Source organism: Diabrotica virgifera, chromosome 5 (genome assembly GCF_917563875.1).
Source record: "Diabrotica virgifera virgifera chromosome 5, PGI_DIABVI_V3a".
Taxonomy (NCBI): Eukaryota; Metazoa; Arthropoda; class Insecta; order Coleoptera; family Chrysomelidae; genus Diabrotica; species Diabrotica virgifera.
The window spans coordinates 187,885,005-187,906,656 of record NC_065447.1 but is presented as its reverse complement, the minus strand read 5'-3'; positions in this window follow the sequence as shown (position 1 = coordinate 187,906,656).

Below are 21,652 nucleotides of genomic sequence, written 5' to 3'. Positions count from 1 at the left end.
CTGAATCGAATATAAACAAAACCTGCCTTGAACCCTTTTTAATCTTTTTCATTTTACTCAGTTTTTGAGTATTTAGAAACTGTCTTTCGGTCATTTTCCTAGACGAAGAGAAGGTAAATGCGTGGCCTAAGTGTCCTCTATTTGCTTTCTCCTATTTTCGTCGTCTCTACGTGATTATATATTGTAAAATCCGAAGATATGGGATGCAGCCAGAAAGCAGTTTATTAACGAAAAGTCTTAGATTTAAAATATTGTTTATTATATTTTTATTTCAATTATTCTAATTGTTTAAAAAGTAGTAAACTTTGTATCTGGGGCTTTTCGTTGTTTTCCTCGTAATACGAGAGATGTCGCTGATTTGCGTCTCAAAAGGTGGGTTCATTGCATCGCGATGTTTTGCCTTAAAAGAGGCTGAATGTTTATATTCCCTTCAGAGTTGTGACTGCATAATCTTCACTGATGATGCATAAGGATGCTGAAATAGTTGCTATATGGAGATTGTAGTCCGACTCTGAATCGAATATAAACAAAACCTGCCTTGAACCCTTTTTAATCTTTTTCATTTTACTCAGTTTTTGAGTATTTAGAAACTGTCGTTCGGTCCTTTTCCTAGACGAAGAGAAGGTAAGTGCGTGGCCTAAGTGTCCTCTATTTGCTTTCTCCTATTTTCGTCGTCTCTACGTGATTATATATTGTAAAATCCGGAGATATGGGATGCAGCCAGAAAGCAGTTTATTAACGAAAAATCTTAGATTTAAAATGTTGTTTATTATATTTTTATTTCAATTATTCTAATTGTTTAAAAAGTAGTAAACTTTGTGTCTGGGGCTTTTCGTTGTTTTCCTCGTAATACGAGAGATGTCGCTGATTTGCGTCTCAAAAGGTGGGTTCATTGCATCGCGATGTTTTGCCTTCAAAGAGGCAGAATGTTTATATTCCCTTCAGAGTTGTGACTGCATAATTTTCACTGATGATGCATAAGGATGCTGAAATAGTTGCTATATGGAGATGGTAGTCCGACTCTGAATCGAATATAAACAAAACCTGCCTTGAACCCTTTTTAATCTTTTTCATTTTACTCAGTTTTTGAGTATTTAGAAACTGTCTTTCGGTCATTTTCCTAGACGAAGAGAAGGTAAATGCGTGGCCTAAGTGTCCTCTATTTGCTTTCTCCTATTTTCGTCGTCTCTACGTGATTATATATTGTAAAATCCGGAGATATGGGATGCAGCCAGAAAGCAGTTTATTGACGAAAAGTCTTAGATTTAAAATATTGTTTATTATATTTTTATTTCAATTATTCTAATTGTTTAAAAAGTAGTAAACTTTGTATCTGGGGCTTTTCGTTGTTTTCCTCGTAATACGAGAGATGTCGCTGATTTGCGTCTCAAAAGGTGGGTTCATTGCATCTCGATGTTTTGCCTTAAAAGAGGCTGAATGTTTATATTCCCTTCAGAGTTGTGACTGCATAATCTTCACTGATGATGCATAAGGATGCTGAAATAGTTGCTATATGGAGATGGTAGTCCGACTCTGAATCGAATATAAACAAAACCTGCCTTGAACCCTTTTTAATCTTTTTCATTTTACTCAGTTTTTGAGTATTTAGAAACTGTCTTTCGGTCCATTTCCTAGACGAAGAGAAGGTAAATGCGTGGCCTAAGTGTCCTATATTTGCTTTCTCCTATTTTCGTCGTCTCTACGTGATTATATATTGTAAAATCCGGAGATATGGGATGCAGCCAGAAAGCAGTTTATTAACGAAAAGTCTTAGATTTAAAATATTGTTTATTATATTTTTATTTCAATTATTCTAATTGTTTAAAAAGTAGTAAACTTTGTATCTGGGGCTTTTCGTTGTTTTCCTCGTAATACGAGAGATGTCGCTGATTTGCATCTCAAAAGGTGGGTTCATTGCATCGCGATGTTTTGCCTTAAAAGAGGCAGAATGTTTATATTGCCTTCAGAGTTGTGACTGCATAATCTTCACTGATGATGCATAAGGATGCTGAAATATTTGCTATATGAAAATGGTAGTCCGACTCTGAATCGAATATAAACAAAACCTGCCTTGAACCCTTTTTAATCTTTTTCATTTTACTCAGTTTTTGAGTATTTAGAAACTGTCTTTCGGTCCTTTTCCTAGACGAAGAGAAGGTAAATACGTGGCCTAAGTGTCCTCTATTTGCTTTATCCTATTTTCGTCGTCTCTACGTGATTATATATTGTAAAATCCGGAGATATGGGATGCAGCCAGAAAGCAGTTTATTAACGAAAATCTTAGATATAAAATATTGTTATTATATTTTTATTTCAATTATTCTAATTGTTTAAAAAGTAGTAAACTTTGTATCTGGGGCTTTTCGTTGTTTTCCTCGTAATACAAGACATGTCGCTGATTTGCGTCTCAAAAGGTGGGTTCATTGCATCGCGATGTTTTGCCTTAAAAGAGGCAGAATGTTTATATTCCCTTCAGAGTTGTGACTGCATAGTCTTCACTGATGATGCATAAGGATGCTGAAATAGTTGCTATATGGAGATGGTAGTCCGACTCTGAATCGAATATAAACAAAACCTGCCTTGAACCCTTTTTAATCTTTTTCATTTTATTCAGTTTTTGAGTATTTAGAAACTGTCTTTCGGTCATTTTCCTAGACGAAGAGAAGGTAAATGCGTGGCCTAAGTGTCCTCTATTTGCTTTCTCCTATTTTCGTCGTCTCTACGTGATTATATATTGTAAAATCCGGAGATATGGGATGCAGCCAGAAAGCAGTTTATTAACGAAAATCTTAGATTTAAAATGTTGTTTATTATATTTTTATTCCAATTATTCTAATTGTTTAAAAAGTAGTAAACTTTGTATCTGGGGCTTTTCGTTGTTTTCCTCGTAATACGAGAGATGTCGCTGATTTGCGTCTCAAAAGGTGGGTTCATTGCATCGCGATGTTTTGCCTTAAAAGAGGCAGAATGTTTATATTCCCTTCAGAGTTGTGACTGCATAGTCTTCACTGATGATGCATAAGGATGCTGAAATAGTTGCTATATGGAGATGGTAGTCCGACTCTGAATCGAATATAAACAAAACCTGCCTTGAACCCTTTTTAATCTTTTTCATTTTACTCAGTTTTTGAGTATTTAGAAACTGCCTTTCGGTCCTTTTCCTAGACGAAGAGAAGGTAAATGCGTGGCCTAAGTGTCCTCTATTTGCTTTCTCCTATTTTCGTCGTCTCTGCGTGATTATATATTGTAAAATCCGGAGATATGGGATGCAGCCAGAAAGCAGTTTATTAACGAAAAGTCTTAGATTTAAAATTTTGTTTATTATATTTTTATTTCAATTATTCTAATTGTTTAAAAAGTAGTAAACTTTGTATCTGGGGCTTTTCGTTGTTTTCCTCGTAATACGAGAGATGTCGCTGATTTGCGTCTCAAAAGATGGATTCATTGCATCGCGATATTTTGCCTTAAAAGAGGCAGAATGTTTATATTCCCTTCAGAGTTGTGACTGCATAATCTTCACTGATGATGCATAAGGATGCTGAAATAGTTGCTATATGGAGATGGAAGTCCGACTCTGAATCGAATATAAACAAAACCTGCCTTGAACCCTTTTTAATCTAATATATTCTATTATACCTAGCTTCTCTTTATTAATATAGTATACCACTTGTATAGGGGTGTACTCGTCGTTCGCACGTTGCTTGCAACTTTCGTCTTAAATCTACAGGTGGTTGCATTAATTTGTTTAAGATGATATTATTTATATTTTATAATTAACCCCAAACTATAGTTGAAGAGTTGTATGTTTCGAAACTCAAACACATTAGATGAATTTATTAAAGTGAAATGAGAGCAGACATTAAGTTTTAGCAAGTTTTCACACTTTAGAGTTTCATACTTCCGACTTAGTATCATACTTATCTTTCTTAACGTTATATTTTTGTTAAAGTTTACTTTATTCAGTAAAATGAATAACTTATTTAATAAATCCCATAAATGATATTCCAGAAACTTTAATTGTAAATAAAAAAGCATGACTTTGAAACAAATACGTATAAATATTCTCCTTACACATGAAATAAATATTAACACATTCACTGCCACGTTAGTTCTATAAGACTCTATTAGTATTACAGTAGTATTGTTCGCTTCCGTTCTCTAATCGTACTTCAGATAAGTTTGTGGTTGCATGTTTTTTTGTCTACGTAATGGAAACAAAACATAAAAATGTAGTGACAATGGAAAAGAAACTAGAAGCATTAGGTAGGATTGATAAAGGCGAATCTTTAAAAACAACTGCAGCATCATATGATGTTGGTACATCTACAGTTACGGATTGGAAGAAAAATAGAACTTTTTATAGATTTTTAAATATAATTTTTTACCAAGAAATGAACAATACTCTATACTCTATAAAACTATACCTAATTTAGATGAGTACTGTGCATATTATATATTTCGTGTTATTTCAATTATAACGGAGTTTATCTGTAAGTATACCGTATTTTATTAATTTTTACCATATTCTCCTGCTCACTCGGATTTTCGATAACCCGGATCGGCCGCATGACATATACAGGGTGTATCAAAAATGCAGTTCATAAATTAAATCACATATTCTGGGACCAAAAATAGTTCGATGGAACCTAGCTTACTTCAGCAGAAATAGACAAGGCGAAAAGGCGGGTTCGTTGGGAAAAATATTTCCATGAGATTTTGCATAATTACATTCGTGAGATATCCCAGAATAAAGTTCAAGAAGTCGCCCACGTGAAAAGTGGGCCAAATTTTTTTTTACAATTTTTTTTTATCAAATCGCAAAAATCAATATTTTTGGCCCGGACAATTTTTTTTGTAGCTTTTTTGGACCATTCTGGATAAAAAATGTCTCTTATAATTTTTCTCTAAAGTTGATCGTTTTCGAGTTATAAGCAATTTAAAATTGAAAAAAACGAAAAATGGCCATTTTCAAGGCTAATAACTCGGTTAAAAGTTATTATTATGAAAGTCAGAAAGTGAGTAAATCAAAGGGTTAATGCCCCTGCTACAAGATCCCGAAGAAATTTTTGTCATTATTTTATTACTAAGCTGTTATTTTTAAGTAATAATATTGAGCGCCATGCACGTGGTAGGCTGCCGTAAATGTGAGTGCAAGTAAGATGCACAATTGGACTGCCGGAGTGGCATCTCTCTCGTACTCAGCATTTACACGTGCATGGCGCTCAATATTATTACTTAAAAATAACAGCTTACTAATATTATAATGACAAAAATTTCTTCGGGATCTTGTAGGGGGGGCATTAAACTTTGATTTAGTCACTTTCTGACTTTGATAATAATAACTTTAACTGAGTTATTAAGCCTTGAAAATCGTCATTTTTCGTTTTTTTCAATTTTAAATTGCTTATAACTCGAAAACGATCAACTTTAGAGAAAAACTATAAGAGACCTTTTTTATCCAGAATGGTCCAAAAAAGCTATAAAAAAATTGTCCGGGCCAAAAATATTGATTTTTGCAATTTGATAAAAAAAAAATTGTAAAAAAAATTTGGTCCACTTTTCACGTGGGCGACTTCTTGAACCTTATTCTGGGATATCTCACGAATGTAATTATGCAAAAAAATCTCATGGGAATATTTTTCCCAACGAACCCGCCGTTTTCGCCTTGTCTAAAATGTTCCATTAAAAAAGTTATAGCCCTTTGAAATTACAAAATAAAAATCGATTTTTTTCTGTATATCGAAAACCATTAGAGATTTTTTGACAAAAACATTTAAAAAAAATAACAGTGCAATTTGTAAACCCCATAAAAATTTATGGGGTTTTATTCCTTTAATCCCCCCCAAACTTTTGCGTACTTTTCAATTAAATTACTATTGTGGTACCGTTACGTAAACACAATGTTTTTAAAACTTTTTTTCCTCTTAGTATTTTTTCGATAAGCCAGTTTTTATCGAGATGCAGCTTCTGTTTTAATATGTTTCCATAAAAATTTCATTGGGGTTTTGTTCCCTTAAACCCCCCAAATATTTGTGTAAGCTAACTAAGTTAACCACAGTGTTTTTAAAACATTTTGGTTTATAGTATTTTCGACAAGCCACCATTTATCGAGATGTGGCTTCTATTTTAATATGTTTCAAAATATACCTAAAAATGTAAATTATAAGTTAATTTTCAGGTTATTAACAAGTCTCTATAATCGTACTTAACCATATACAAAAATATGTGGTGGATTCGACAAATATTCATAATATCTCGGTAAACACGGGTTTATCGAAAAAGTACTACGAGGCAAAAAGTTTTAAAAACACTATGTTTAACTAATAGTACTACAATAATAATTTAATTGGAACGTACACCAAAGTTTGGGGGAGATTAAGGAACCAGGACCGCCATAAAATTTTTTGGGGTGCACAAATTTCACTTCAATTTTTGCTCAAAAGTCACTTCAAGATTAATAAAACGGGATAATACCCGAAGGTTGGCTGTATACCATCTAGTTAAATAAAATTAACATGAAGTAAAACTCCCTAGTGTAGTTGGTATATTTAATAAAAATTATAAAAATTTTTAAAAATCCAAACGGATTACGTTCAAAACGTTTTGTCCGAAAACGTTTTGAACGTAATCCGTTTGGATTTTTAAAAATTTTTATAATTTTTATTAAATATACCAACTGCACTAGGGAGTTTTACTTCATGTTAATTTTATTTCACTTCAAGATGTTCCTGCCAAAAGAATTCTACATGTCCATTTTCGATACAAAATCTATTATAATACGTATAATACGAAATTGAAAATGGTTATTCATTTTTGATTTACATTTACTCTGTGTGGAGTATGAAGGGAACCATTCTCGTTGGAACTTTACCGCGCTGAGCAGATGGTACGTGAATTGTAAATTGTAGAATTCCCTCATCTTCCTTAGTCTCAGCATCCGTATGGCTTGCAAATTGTAGAAGCCTCGGAGGTGTAACCAGAGAAGGTTCCTATTGTTGTCATTCTGGTGGGCTGTAGAATAGCATTATGTTGTTTTATATGCCATTAGAGTGAAAGCTTAGTCTTTTTGCTAGAAGTTGCCGCTAGGGTATCTATGCCATTTCGTTCGTTGCAATCCGAGACTGCACGCTGGGGTTTGTTTTGGTTGGATCAGGGAGAGCAGCATATGTGCCTCCTGATGAGAGACTAATAAGTTTCGAAACCGGTAGGGGTGCTTGCAGCACTCTCTGATTGGACTAGAATATGGTTCGGCTGTGTTTTCGTTTTGCAACGAAATTGAAAATGGTTATTCATTTTTTATTTACATTTACTCTGTGTGGAGTATGAAGGGAACCATTCTCGTTGGAACTTTACCGCGCTGAGCAGATGGGACGTGAATTGTAAATTGTAGAATTCCCTCATCTTCCTTAGTCTCAGCATCCGTATGGCTTGCAAATTGTAGAAGCCTCGGAGGTGTAACCAGAGAAGGTTCCCATTGTTTTCATTCTGATGGGCTGTAGAATAGCATTATGTTGTTTTATATGCCATTAGAGTGAAAACTTAGTCTTTTTGCTAGCAGTTGCCGCTAGGTCATTTATGCCATTTCGTTCGTTGCAATTCGGGACTGGACGCTAGGGTTTGTTTTGGTTGGATCAGGAAGAGCAGCATATGTGCCTCCTGATGAGAGACTAATAAGTTTCGAAACCGGTAGGGGTGCTTGCAGCACTCTCTGATTGGACTAGAATATGGTTCGGCTGTATTTTCGTTTTGCAACGAAATTGAAAATGGTTATTCATTTTTGATTTACATTTACTCTGTGTGGAGTATGAAGGGAACCATTCTCGTTGGAACTTTACCGTGCTGAGCAGATGGAACGTGAATTGTAAATTGTAGAATTCCCTCATCTTCCTTAGTCTCAGCATCCGTATGGCTTGCAAATTGTAGAAGCCTCGGAGGTGTAACCAGAGAAGGTTCCCATTGTTTTAATTCTGGTGGGATGTAGAATAGCATTATGTTGTTTTATATGCCATTAGAGTGAAAACTTAGTGTTTCTATTATAATACATGTAGTTCGATATAATATATGTAGTTCTATATATTGGAAAAAATCGATTTTTATTTTGTAATTTCAAAGGGCTGTAACTTTTTTAGGTACACATTTGTACCAAGGTAAGTTAGGTTCAATCGAAATATTTTTGGTCCCAGAATATGAGATTTAACATATGACCTGTATTTTTCGATTAAACAAATGATTGTATTCTTTCCTGTGCGCTTCCATTTTAGTTCCAGCTTTACACAAAGTTCGTCAGTTAATTACTTTTTAAAAAAACCTGCTGCTTGCCGAGTTTGTTAAATAAATATAAATTTCTACAAAATTAGTTAGTTAAGTATGATGCTGGTGTGTCTTTGAATTTAATTATACCTATTTATATATACCTCGACGTCTCTGAATCGTTCTCTAAATATCAACAAACAAACCACAATTCGTGAGAGGGTCCTTTGCAAGCGCTTTAGCTCCCAAGAGCACAATTAATAGCTTTTTCGGTGCGTCGAAAGCGACCGTACATCACGAAACCCTTCAGCTTCAGTTCCATTTTCCATATGGTTTTAGAGTACCTGCCCTTGATTTACTAATGCACATAGATATACACACAACAACAATAAAGCCAATTTTGTTATTAATATCCCTCATAAAACTAAAATATATTACAAGGGGTGGATGCCGACGGCGTTTTTACTTGGTTCTGCAGTAAATGTTTTAACTATAATGTTGGAAAAATAAATTCTAAGAGTACGACCAATGTTTCGGCTAAATATTTCATTCCGTATAGCAAAACAAATTCTAAATCAAAATAATGAACTTAGGTAATGAAGAAATAGTTATTTTCCTGACAAGTGCAGAAAGTCATACTTTTCCGCACGCGACTGCAGTTTGCCGAACGACGCCGACGCGAAGCGGGAGTTCGGCAAGCAGTCGAGTGCGAAAAAGATACTTTCTGCAAGCGGTAGGAACAATATTTTTTCTACGAGTCTTTAAAAAATGACCAAATTTTAATCAATTATTTTTTCTTCAAACGTCAAATAATGATGACATTACTTATCTAACTTGATCCTGTCAAAGTTTAATGTCTCCGCTGGCAGCAGTTTTTTTTCCCATTTCTTTACGGCGGAGGGAAAAATGTTGTCATGACAACATTGTCATTAACAACAATTAAACATCATTTTTATTTATAGTAATATTAAAAGTACAATTAGTTAATGAGGCATTTTCAAAATTGAAACCGTGCAAAAATGTTCCCGACTCTTGATATGCATTGGTAATTGTTGATGATACTGATGGTCGAGCACAACTTTCAGCAATCATTCCCGATGTTGGCGAATCATGAGGGTTTAAAATTTTTTGAGCATTATCGTTCTTATTTCTTATTGAATCCTCTATATATCCTTCGGCAACTGTGCTTGATTTCCAGTCCCCATGTCGTTTGAGGCATTCTAGATTTCCGCCTCCATCAATTAAAAGTGTTGCTGAAGTTCGTCGTAAAGAGTGACCCGTGTATGCGCTTGCATCGTTTAAATTTAAATAACTAGCTACTTTTTGGGCTACTGCGCTGATCGAATGTATTCCCATGACGCTTCGGTAACACTTTCCATTTTGGTACTTGATAAAAAATCGGTTTTCTGTGAAATTTTCAGGCCGCAGTGATGCATACTTTTTATACAGTTTAATGTAGTTTTGACCAATTATCGTAAAAGATCTAATTTATCGTGTTTTACTGTCTGGGATTTTGATAACTATTACATTTTCTTTATCCTCAATGTCCACAGTCTTCATTTTTACCATTTTGTCGCATCGACAGGCGCCGGTAACCCCAATTAACAAAACAATCTGAAATATTTTTATAATTTAGTAGAGTATACTACATGCTTTGCAATATAATTTTTTTTACCTTTAATCCTAAATACAACTTATCTGGCGCTTCAAACAAAAATTTATCAAACTCGTCTTTAGTGAAAACTTTAGACTTCTTTGCAGTATATCCTTCGCTTGTCTTTTTCAGAAAGGCACGTAAATTTAAAAATTTGCTTATATCCACATGTTTTCTAATAACTAACTCGGATTTTATCATAGAGTATTGTGACCACATTGTAGAAGATTTCCATTTATTTTCATTTTCCATTATATTAAAATATGCTAGTAAAACGTCTTCGGTAACTTGCCGTACTCCTCTTGTATCGCACCACTCTTGGAAGTCCTTGTACGCTAACCGATACTTTATTCCGGACTTGGAGGGCCCCAAACGTGCTACTGCATCATTAGCCGCGGACTCAATTTCGTTTAGGTTTTCCATTTTCGCACTAAATTTGCGCTTGCGGTTGCAACAACAATAAGCTGTCTTTAATAATTGCAAACAACTGTCAAACAACTGTAACCAGGGAGACGCAAATCCCACCGACGACTTAATTATTTTAATTTCTAACATCTAGACGACTTTGATAGTTGTCACAGTTAATTTTGAGTAAAAATAGCGTATGAATTGTACTATTTATGGTTGAAAATTGCTACGTTTGAAGAAAAAATATTATACTTTATTCGGCAAAGAAGCGACTTTTCTTGACTTGCCCTCTATTACGCGCCTCACTTCGTTCGGCGCGTAATATCGGACGCGTCAAGAAAAGTCATGCTTCTCCGCCTCATAAAGTAATATACTATTAATTAATATGAAAATACATACACAAATTAATTCTTTGACAAGGTTGTCAAAACCAAACTTTCAGCATAATTGGTTAGCATGACGACGATCTTGGTTTCCATGACGACGATTCAAAACCACTGTTATTGTCTACTGATTTGACTTTCGAATATTATGTCAAAATTATTTTATTTCATCGAATTCTCGCGTTAATTTCATTAAAACATGAACACAATAAGATATATTTGGAATAAATTAGTAAATAATATCTAAATATTAGTTTATTGCATGTATTGTAATTACTTTAAGGCCATATTAACATATCTTAATTTACACGCGTGCGGAAAAGTAAAACGCGTACGGAAAAGTAAAACGCGTGCGGAAAAGTAACACGCGTGCGGAAAAGTAAAACTTTCGAAACTCAAACGCGTGCGCGAAAGTAGACATTTTTGCACGCTCGTAGAAAAAAATCTTTCAAAACTTAGCTTTAGAAACTAATATCAAGACACTGCACTGCCACGGTTTCCGAACGCGTCTCGAAATTTTGCGTCACTCTAATTAGTATTTCGGCCCGTGCAAAAAATGTCATACCGAGCGATAAGAAGTATTTACTTCAATATTGTGTTTTGTAGTCATCGTCGTTTTTTTAATAAAAAATAACACAAATTACGTATGGTGAAAATTTAGCAATATATCGCTCTATGCGAGAACAAATAAATTAAATAAAATCAAAATAAAACGAAAATTATTTGAAAAATTTTCGGTCCTCAGCACGACGTCATTACAAAACAGTATAGGATCCCAATCTACAGGGTGTTTTATTAATAATTGTCCATATAGTAACTGGAGAAACCTTAGCACAAAATACGAATATTTAACCTAAAACACTTACTGAGTTACAGGGTGTTTTATCTAAAAATTTAAAAACTATTTTTGCTCAGAATTTTAAAACTATTCGACGTATCTTTTTTATACTTGGCAGAAAGTGCGACTACTAGACACCCTACTAAATTATAATAAACAAACGTTTCTAGCTACTACCAGAGGCGTACGACAGGGGATGGTGAATGGTTGACCTTTCTCAAATTTTACGCCACTGGAGGAATTACTATTTTAGTGCCATTTTTAGATTCTCCAATATTTTCTACGTAAATAATATACTCTTCATTGGTAACGATAAAGTCATTAGTTTTCGAGATATTTGAAGTTAAATATGAAACGGCACAGTTATTTTGATTAATTTATGACATGATTCATATGATTAAAATTTAAAAATTATTTGTAGCCAGTACTTTAAAACTATTTGGCGTATCCTTGTCATACTTGGCAAAAAGTGTAGGTACTGTACACCCTACTAAATTAAGATAAATAAACGTTTCTAGCTACTACCAGAGGCGTACAACAGGGGATAGTGGCTGGTTGACCCTTTCCAAATTCTACGCCACTGACGAAATTGCCATTTTAGTGTAATTTTTTGATTTTGCAATACTTTTATGAAAATAATATACTCTTCATTCGTAACGACAAAATGATTAGTTTTCGAGATATTTGAAATTAAAAATAAAGCGACACAATACATTAATCAAAATAACCGTGTCGTTTCATTTTTAACTTCAAAGATCTCGAAAACTAACCACTTTATCCTTACAAATGGAAAGTATATTATTTTCATAAAAAGTTTTGGAGAATCTAAAAATTGAACTAAAATAGTAATTTCGCCAGTGGCGTAGAATTTGGAAAGGGTCAACCATTCACTTTCCCCCGTCATACGCCTCTGGTAATAGCCAGAAACGTTTGTTTAACATAATTTAGTAGTTTGTACAGTACCTATACTTTCTGCCAAGTATGAAAAGGATACGTTGAATATTTTTAAAATGCTGAGCAAAAATAATTTTTAAATTTTTAGATAAAACACCCTGTAACTCAGTAAGGAACCATATTTTATTTAAGTGTTTTAGGTTAAATCTTCGTATTTTGTGCTAAGGTTTCTCCAGTTACTATATGGACAATTATTAATAAAACACCCTGTATATCGAATTAAAAGCACTCTACAATGACGCCGATATTGTCCAAGGAATTAAATCATAGTGATTACGATGGACAGGCGGCCACGTGCACAGACTTCATAACGAGAGACTTGTAAGACTGGTATGGGAGGAGATTCTTGCAGGAAAAAGACCAGTCGGACTGCCTACAATGCCATGGAGAAATAACATCCAAGCAGATCTCCGGAAAATAAGCATTCCGTTTGACCCTAGGTTGATGGAAGGCCGAACAAATTGGAAAAAAGTTGTACAGTCAGCCAAGAATCACCCAGTGTTGTAGCGCTACGTGATGATGATGATGAGAACAAATAAATTCTCATAAAAAATTAATTAATTGAAACAGTTCTTAGCAGATTTCAAGGGCAGCGAACTTAATATAAAAATTAAAGAGCTTGAGAAGCAAAATGTAGTCAAATCAAAACAAAATTTTTGTGCAATTAGAAAGAAAGCATCACCATCAGCATTGTGTCGGAAAAATTCAAACACGCTTATATTTTTCTAAAACTTCTTTTGTTAGTTTATGTACATCTTAAAGTAAAAAGATCTACTCGCTGATTTGGCCGCTAATTGATTATTAATTGTTTAAAAATAACAATTTTTTTGAATAAATAATTTTAAAAACATCGTTAAATTCATCATTTTACTTTGATCAAATATGTTTCTATTTTGTTTTTGATTATGCTGAATCCCAATAATATGGTATTGCAATTTGAAAATTCTTATACAGCAGCTCTTATACAATATGTCTACGTAGCTAGGAAGCACATAGAAAACATTTGTATTATCAATTTTACGAAAAAAAGTTATTCTTCATAAAATGCTCTGGATAGTCAAAAATCTAAAACTCAACCGTCAGATATCAAACTTTATCAATTTTATACGAGTTATGTCAAAAATATGAATTTCGTTAAAGAGTAAAGTGCCTTTATATTCCAGAATATCAAAAAATGCTATTATAAAGGGTTGTTTGAAATTAAAAACTATGTTCAAATATACAATTAAATCATTCTAAGCTAAAAAAATTTTTTCTCAAATTACGGATACTTCTCATCATTTTTTATTACGATTATGATAACTATTTTATTATCACTTTTACGAAAAAAAGTAATTCTTCATAAAATGTTCTTCCTGGTCTAAAATCTAAGATACTACCATCCGATATCAAACTTTTTTAATTTTAAAATATTGAATGGGTTGCATATATGTGAGTCCATATTAAATGTAGTAATGAAACACAGACTTACTCACAATCATTTAATTATACTTTGACGACCGGTTTCGATCTCTACATTATACAGATCATCTTCAGGTCGGCGTTACAAGTAGTTAAATGCTACAATTAAAGAAAACCAGAGTTAGAACATTATCTGGTTGCACAAGTGTTAACAGAAAGCCAAATTCAAAAAAAATTTTTTTTCGAAAAAATTTTTAAAAAAATTTTTTTCCGAAAAAATTTTTAAAAAAATTTTTTTTCGAAAAAATTTTTTTTAAAAAATTTTTTTTTTCGAAAAAATTTTTTTTCGAAAAAATTTTTTTTCGAAAAATTTCAGGATCCATTCCAAAATCCAAATCCAAATTCAAAAATTTACTTTGTTTTGACCTGCGTAACATGTCTGTTTACCGTATAACCCTCCCAGCAAACCAATTAGCATAAGTTGGATGAATTAATATGATAACAATTAAGTGGCAACGCATCCCTTGTAACGGCATGTAAGTACGTTTGAACAATATTACTATCTATTTGTTATTATTATTTTGAGTTTGGATGCATATTTAAGTTTGCTTAATGGTTTAATTTGTTTTTAATTGTTAATAATTTAAATTTCAACACATATTCACAAACTACATGCACCCATTTGCTCATATATGCTTATGAGCATTTTAACTCATAGGTGTGCATTTGTAGGTATCAATATTCTGAAATGTCAACAGTTGAAAACTTTTATTTCAAAAAATTTTTTCTAATTTGGCTTTCTGTTAACACTTGTGCAACCAGATAATGTTCTAACTCTGGTTTTCTTTAATTGTAGCATTTAACTACTTGTAACGCCGACCTGAAGATGATCTGTATAATGTAGAGATCGAAACCGGTCGTCAAAATATAATTAAATGATTGTGAGTAAGTCTGTGTTTCATTACTACATTTTTTAATTTTATACGAGGTATGTAAAAATATGAATTTTTATTAAGAGTTAAGTGCCTTTATTATTCACAATATTTTAATTAGAAGGATGTAATTGAACACAAAAACAAATTTTTTAATTCCAAACAACTTTTCTTAATAAAAATCTTACAACAATAACAAGAGGTACTTTACTCTTGAGTGAAATTCATATTTTTTGACATACCTCGTAAAAAATTAATTAAATTTGATATTTGATGATTGCATCTTAGATTATATATGATGCGGAGTATTTTATAAAGAATAACTTTTTTTCTTAAAACTGATAATAAAAAAGTTATCAATGTGTTCCAAGTTACGCAGACTTACTGTATCTGTATAAGAGATAAGCATTTTTTTTAGCTGAACATTTATTATTGTTGAAGCTTATTATTAAATGTATTTTAGGTAAGTTTTTTTAGGTAACATTTTTCAGCTGGTAATTTTCGGTTTTTGTATTACATCTATGTTATCTTCCTTAATTTTCTCATAAAGAAACAGTTTATTTCATTTCTAAAGTAAAATAATTTAGTGCATTCTAAAGATTACATCCTAAACTTTAAAAGATGCATTTATAAAACTGTAATAGATCTGTTCAAACTTGAGTAATACCGTCTTAAAATGGTGGTAATTCTATAAAACTATACGAAAATTTCAAAAATTACATTTTTTGAGACGTCATATCATCTAAATTAAATTTTTTAAATTTTTGTTGAATGAAACATCATTTAGTAAGATGCCTGTTAGGTAAGTTGTGCAAAATTGAGAGTTTTATAAAAAAAATTGTATTAGTTACACATTTTTAAATTATTTTTAAACAAAATTCATGTAAGGCTCATTTTCCGCTCACACCGTACTTATGCGCATACATTTTATTTCTTTTTATTACAACCATAATATAGCTTACTTATTCTTCTTTCATATTCAATTTATAAAATTTTATATGATCCGTTAGTTAAAGAATTACATTAAAATAACTCAACCGTGCACATCGCCGTACTCTAGTTTACAGTGCGCCAATGTGTGTGAGGAGGCTGACTTTAGCGTTATAAATAAAAAATTATAGAAGACACAGATTTAATTTTAGAAAATTCTTTACATAAGGTTTTTTTGTAAAATTTTCTGAATTTTTCAATGGTCAATTCAGTTTTCTAGAATTTATATTTTCGGAGTGTTTTAAACAAACATTTAATTTTGTAGTTCATTTGTTTAATAAAAAATGAAGCACCCACTTCTGGAGTAGAACTTTTTAATATGTTGTTTATTAAACATTTCTTAATGAAATTACAAAAAGTTCTTTCTTGTTTGATTTTTTCCCAAGTGAAAATCTTTATGCACTCCCCTATTGAATATCTTACCCGATTTCAATGTAGATTTAGTGTAGGCAAATTGCATTTAATATACTTTTTCATTGTTTGAAGCAGTTCCAATAATTAAACTCATAACTTTTGGAGACATTTTCAATTTTTAAAAAAATTTTGGAGTACCTTCAAATTTTTTAAGGAGAAATAACGTAATGTACTTCTATAATAATATAAAAAAATTTTTATAATTAAATAAGCAACTAACCCAAAACAAATCAAAACAATATGCAATAAAATAACAGATGCAAAAGTTCATATTGTTCAGGATGTTTCATAAGGTGACTGAACAATTCCAGTTTGGTCTCTTTAGAAAATTGTTCAGTTGTGCATGTTTTTAGGTTCAGCTGTTAAGGTGATACAGTAGCGATCAACAGGTAGCCAAAACGCGTTCCAAGATTACGGCTGTAATTTTGAATATTTTTTCGAGATATTTGACACACCTATTCGTAATATAATAAAGAATGGCGGCACAGAGCCCAATTTTAAAAATTTGTTAATATGTGGAAATTACTCTGTAATTAAATACAATATTAAAAAAACGAGCCTGTACCGCCATTAAGGAGAACAAAAAAATACACTTTCTTCAAATAAACTTTTTTATCCGATGCCTAGATTTTGTGTCATTTTGGAACTACTAATGAAATAAAAAATTTTAGTAGTTCCAAAATGACACAAAATCTAGGCATCGGATAAAAAAGTTTATTTGAAGAAAATGTATTTTTTTGTTCTTCTTAATGGCGGTACAGGCTCGTTTTTTTAATATTGTATTTAATTACAGAGTAATTTCCACATATTAATATATTTTTCAAATTGGGCTCTGTACCGCCAATCTTTATTATATTACGAATACGTGTGCCAAATATCTCGAAAAAATATTCAAAATTACAGCCGTAATCTTGGAATGCGTTTTGGCTACCTGTTGATCGCTACTGTTTCCTCTTAATGACTTCCTCATAACATTGTTAAGAATAGAATAGAAATATGCTTTATTTTCACTGAAAATTTTTACAAATTTATGGACAATGCTTACATACAGTCAAAAGAAAAACATAATATAAATAACAAATAACAACTACAATTTACTAAAATTAGATAAATCGTCAATAATGTACAGTATAAGATATAAAAGCCAAGACAAAAACAATTTATTGCAAAATATATATAAATTGCAAATTGAACATACAACAAATAAAATAAAATAGGTACAACATAAGGAACTGACAAGTTTATGCTACTGCGCATGGGACCCAATTTTCTTAGTTATTCATTAAGAAATTCTTCTATTGAATAATATGGTCTTTTGGATAGATAGGCTTTTGTCATTTTACGGAACTTAGGGAAAGATGTTGCAGATTTAAGTTGTAACGGAAGATGATTGTACAGTTTCTTTGCGGAATATAATATAGATTTCTTTACTAACTCAGTGGATGGAATCGGTAAATAAATATCAAAGATTGAATTTCTGGTGGAGTAAAGATGATTGGGCCTTGATGGAAAGACATGAAGGTGTTTACGAATTAAACAAACCGTTTCTAGAATATATAAAGATGGAAGTGTTAAAATTTCGTGATCTCTGAAGTAACTTCTGCAATGTGTAGATCTTCTGAGGCCAAACAAATATCTTATTGCTCTTTTTTGCAATCTAAAAATGACATCAAATTGAGCAGCTGTACTAGAACCCCAAAAAGGAAGACCATATCGAAGATGAGACTCGAACAACGAAAAATATGTTATTTTAGAAGATGCTAAATTGAGTTCCCTTGAGACAGATCGTATTGCATAGCAAGCTGAGGCGAGTTTCTTACTTAACGAATCGATATGAAGGGACCATTTGAGGTTGCTGTCTAAAAAAATACCAAGAAATTTTACAGAATCAACGGTACTGATCTGGCTGTTATTAAGAGGCAAAGGTTGAAGAGCTCCTTTATAGGATAATGCTACTGTTTTATTTACGTTAAAAGAGAGTAAATTAGAGTCAGACCAGGTCTTTATCGTCAGTAGATCCGAAGTTATAGTTTCATGAAGAGATGCAATAGTTGAGTTGTTCCAAGTGATACTGGTATCATCAGCAAAAAGAAAAATTTTCCCATTGATTTTTAAATTAGTGATGTCATTTATAAAGATAAGGAAGAGTATAAGACCCAATACTGAACCTTGTGGTACTCCACATATGATATGTTAGGATATTCTTAGTAGTCGCCTTTACACCCTTATATCAAAGGCTTACAAGAGTTTATGCAGAGCCTCACTTAGAGTTTACGCAGCAGCATTGAAAATACAGTATAGCAATATATCTCATTCAAACGCCAAAATCGTCAAAAAGTTGCAAAGTATGTTCCTCATTTGTGCAAAAAATCTACCTCGGGCTCATTCTATTCGATTTTTAATTTCTTCAGTTGGATTCCAGGTCCCATTAATATTACTGCTGAGATACATAAGCTTCTAAATATATTACAGGGGGTGGATGCCGACAGCGTTTTTACTTGGTTCTGAAAAACTTTCTTGTTAGAAAAATCCAAGAGTAATACCAATATTACGGCATAATATTTCATTCCATGTAATAAAAAAACAATTTAGTTTAAGGGGTTATTTTCAAGGCGAGTCACTAGATAAAATATGTCAAAAAATTACTGGAGGTTTTTGTTTTAATTTCCTTGTCGTTTCGACTTTTAACTTTTAACTTCTTAAAAAGCTCTTACATAAAAGCATTATAGGCGACCTAGAATTCCAAAACTTAATCCCAGAACACCAATCTGGATTCAGATAAACTCATTCTACATCACTTATCAGATGTAATTAATAGAGCCTTGGATAATAAACAGTATTGCACAGGTCTTTATGTCTAGCAGTGTGGCTTCATTTGAATTTGGAAATGTTTGTTGTTATATTCTTGATTTTTGTTTTTGATCTTATCCAGTGGTTCCCTTTTTTTATCTGGCAGTCGTATACCTAGTATTGCCCTTTCTATTGCCCTTTCGGTTGCGGCTAGTTAATTTATATGTGCCTTGGTTAGGGTCCAGGGTTGACATGCATATATCATGATAGGAAGGATGAATTCATTAAACACTTTGCTCCTGAGTGTTGTGGTATTTTGCTGTTCTTAAAACTAAATTTTCCAAATTCTGCCCATGTTAGCATTGCTCTTCCAGTGATTTCCGCACTTTGGTTCTAACTGTCAAGTTGCAGAATTTGGCCTTCTTCTTCTACGGCACTACAGACCAAATTGATCCTTGGCCACCTTAATTTTTTGCCTTCACCCTTGCTTGTCTGTGGCTGCTCTTCTCCATACAGGGACTTCTAAATGGGCTTGTGCGTCGCTGTTTACTGTGTCTTCCCAGCGTTTTCTTGGCTTTCCAACCGGTCTCTTTCCCTGCATTCTAGCATTCAGTGCTCTTTTTGGTAGCCTATCCTCTCCCATTCTTATCACATGTCCGGCCTATTGCAAACTTTGTATTATAATGAAGTCTGACAGATTGTTATATCGACTTCTGAAGTTTCCGTTTTCCCTCACAGGTCCTAGTATTCTCCTCAGTACTTTCCTTTCGAATGTGTAGAGTTTGTTTTTGGATGTTTCTTTCAGGACCCAGGCTTCACTGCCATAGCATGTTCTTGGTCGAATTAAAGTTTTATAGATTCTTATCTTTGTATTTCGGTAGACACTTTTAGACCGAAATATATGGGAGAGGGTAAAATAAGCTCTGTTTGTCTGCGTTATTCTCTTTCCTATTTCTCCCTCTTCTAATCCGTCGGCATATATTTCTACTCCGAGGTGTGTAAACTTTACAACCGTTTCAATGTCATTTTTACGTATAATGTTTTGTGGGACTATATTTATTTCTTCTCGTCTGTGTCAATATTTTTGTTTTTTTTTTATGTCAATTTCCAGACCTAGCATTTTTGTTTGTGTTTTTAACTCTGCGTATGTTTCCTGTGCTCCTGTTGATGTTCTACTCATAATATTAGTATCATCGGCAAAAGCGGCCAGTTGAACCATTCGGTTGGTCAGTAGGTTTTCTCGTCCAGTTTGCATTTGCCTAACTGCATACACCAGTGCCAGGTTAAACAATGTTGGGACCACCCTGCGAAATTTCGAAAAAGCCTGTCCGGCGGTTTTGTATTCGTACACATGCCTGAGTTTCATCCATTGTTGCTTTAATGAGTCTTATAAGCTTGTGTGGTATTTCCAATTCAGCCAATATATAGTACAGTTTGTTCCTTTTGACTGAGTCGTATGCGTGTTTGAAGTCTACAAACACGTTGTAAACATCAATATCTTGTTCCCATGATTTTCTCAAGATCTGTTTGACTGTAAATATTTGATCTAGTATCTATCTTTCCCATCGGAAGCCCGTCTGATACTCTCCAATAATATTTTCTGCTAGTGGTTGAAGCCGCTGGTTTATAATATACGTGAGGATTTTATAAGCTGCACATCGTAGAGAGATTCCACGGAAGTTTTTTCACTGGAGCTTGTCTCCTTTTTTATAGATCGGGCATACTCTAACTTCCTTCATGTCATCGGGTATTTTCTCTTCTTGCCATATGTCTTTGATGAGCGCGTGGATGTGACTTGCTAGGTGGTCGCCACCTACCTTATACAGTTCTGCTGGTATTTCGTCAACTCCCGGAGCTTTATTGTTTTTCTGGGCCTTAATAGCTACGAGAACTTCCTCTGCAATTGGAGCTTCTACTCCATTACCTACTTCATTCTCTTCTACGTAGTTCATACCCATTTCATCTTCCATGTCTACTTGTGTTCCAAGTAGGGTCTGAAAATAATGCTTCCAGGTTTCTGTGACTTTCTGTTGGTCACTGATTATTTGCCCATTTTCATCTTTACATAGACTTGTTTAAGGTTTATACCCACTTCTTATCTTCTTCAGGTATTCGTAAGCCCCTCTAATTTCGTTGTTTTTGAAATTTTCTTCCATTTTTTCTATTTGTCTATTTTCATAGGCTCTCGGCAAATTCTTCTAGAATTTGGCCTAGGTAGATGGAATTTGGCCTGGACTTGCTTTATCTCACTGCAATTTATACTTATAATACGTCTGGAGTCTTCTGTGTTTATCATTGTCTTTGTTTTTATCATGCTCATTTTTAGGCCGACGCTCAACGTATTACTTTGAGCTGCCTGCGGGTTCCTCCTCCATAATTTGCAATTCCTCAAATGTCAGCGAATCTAAGGTGGTTTAATTTCTTACCATTCATGTTAATGCCATATATGGACCAAATTTTAATTTTGAAGATGTCGTCTACCTACATGATCATAAATAAAAATAAAATAATATCAGTACCATTCAATATTTGTGGCTATATAATTTTATTTCTAGATATACTCCATCTAATTTACTTACCGTTGCACGTCATCCGCGTCATAGCCCGTGACGTCACATGATACCAACACGAAATATTT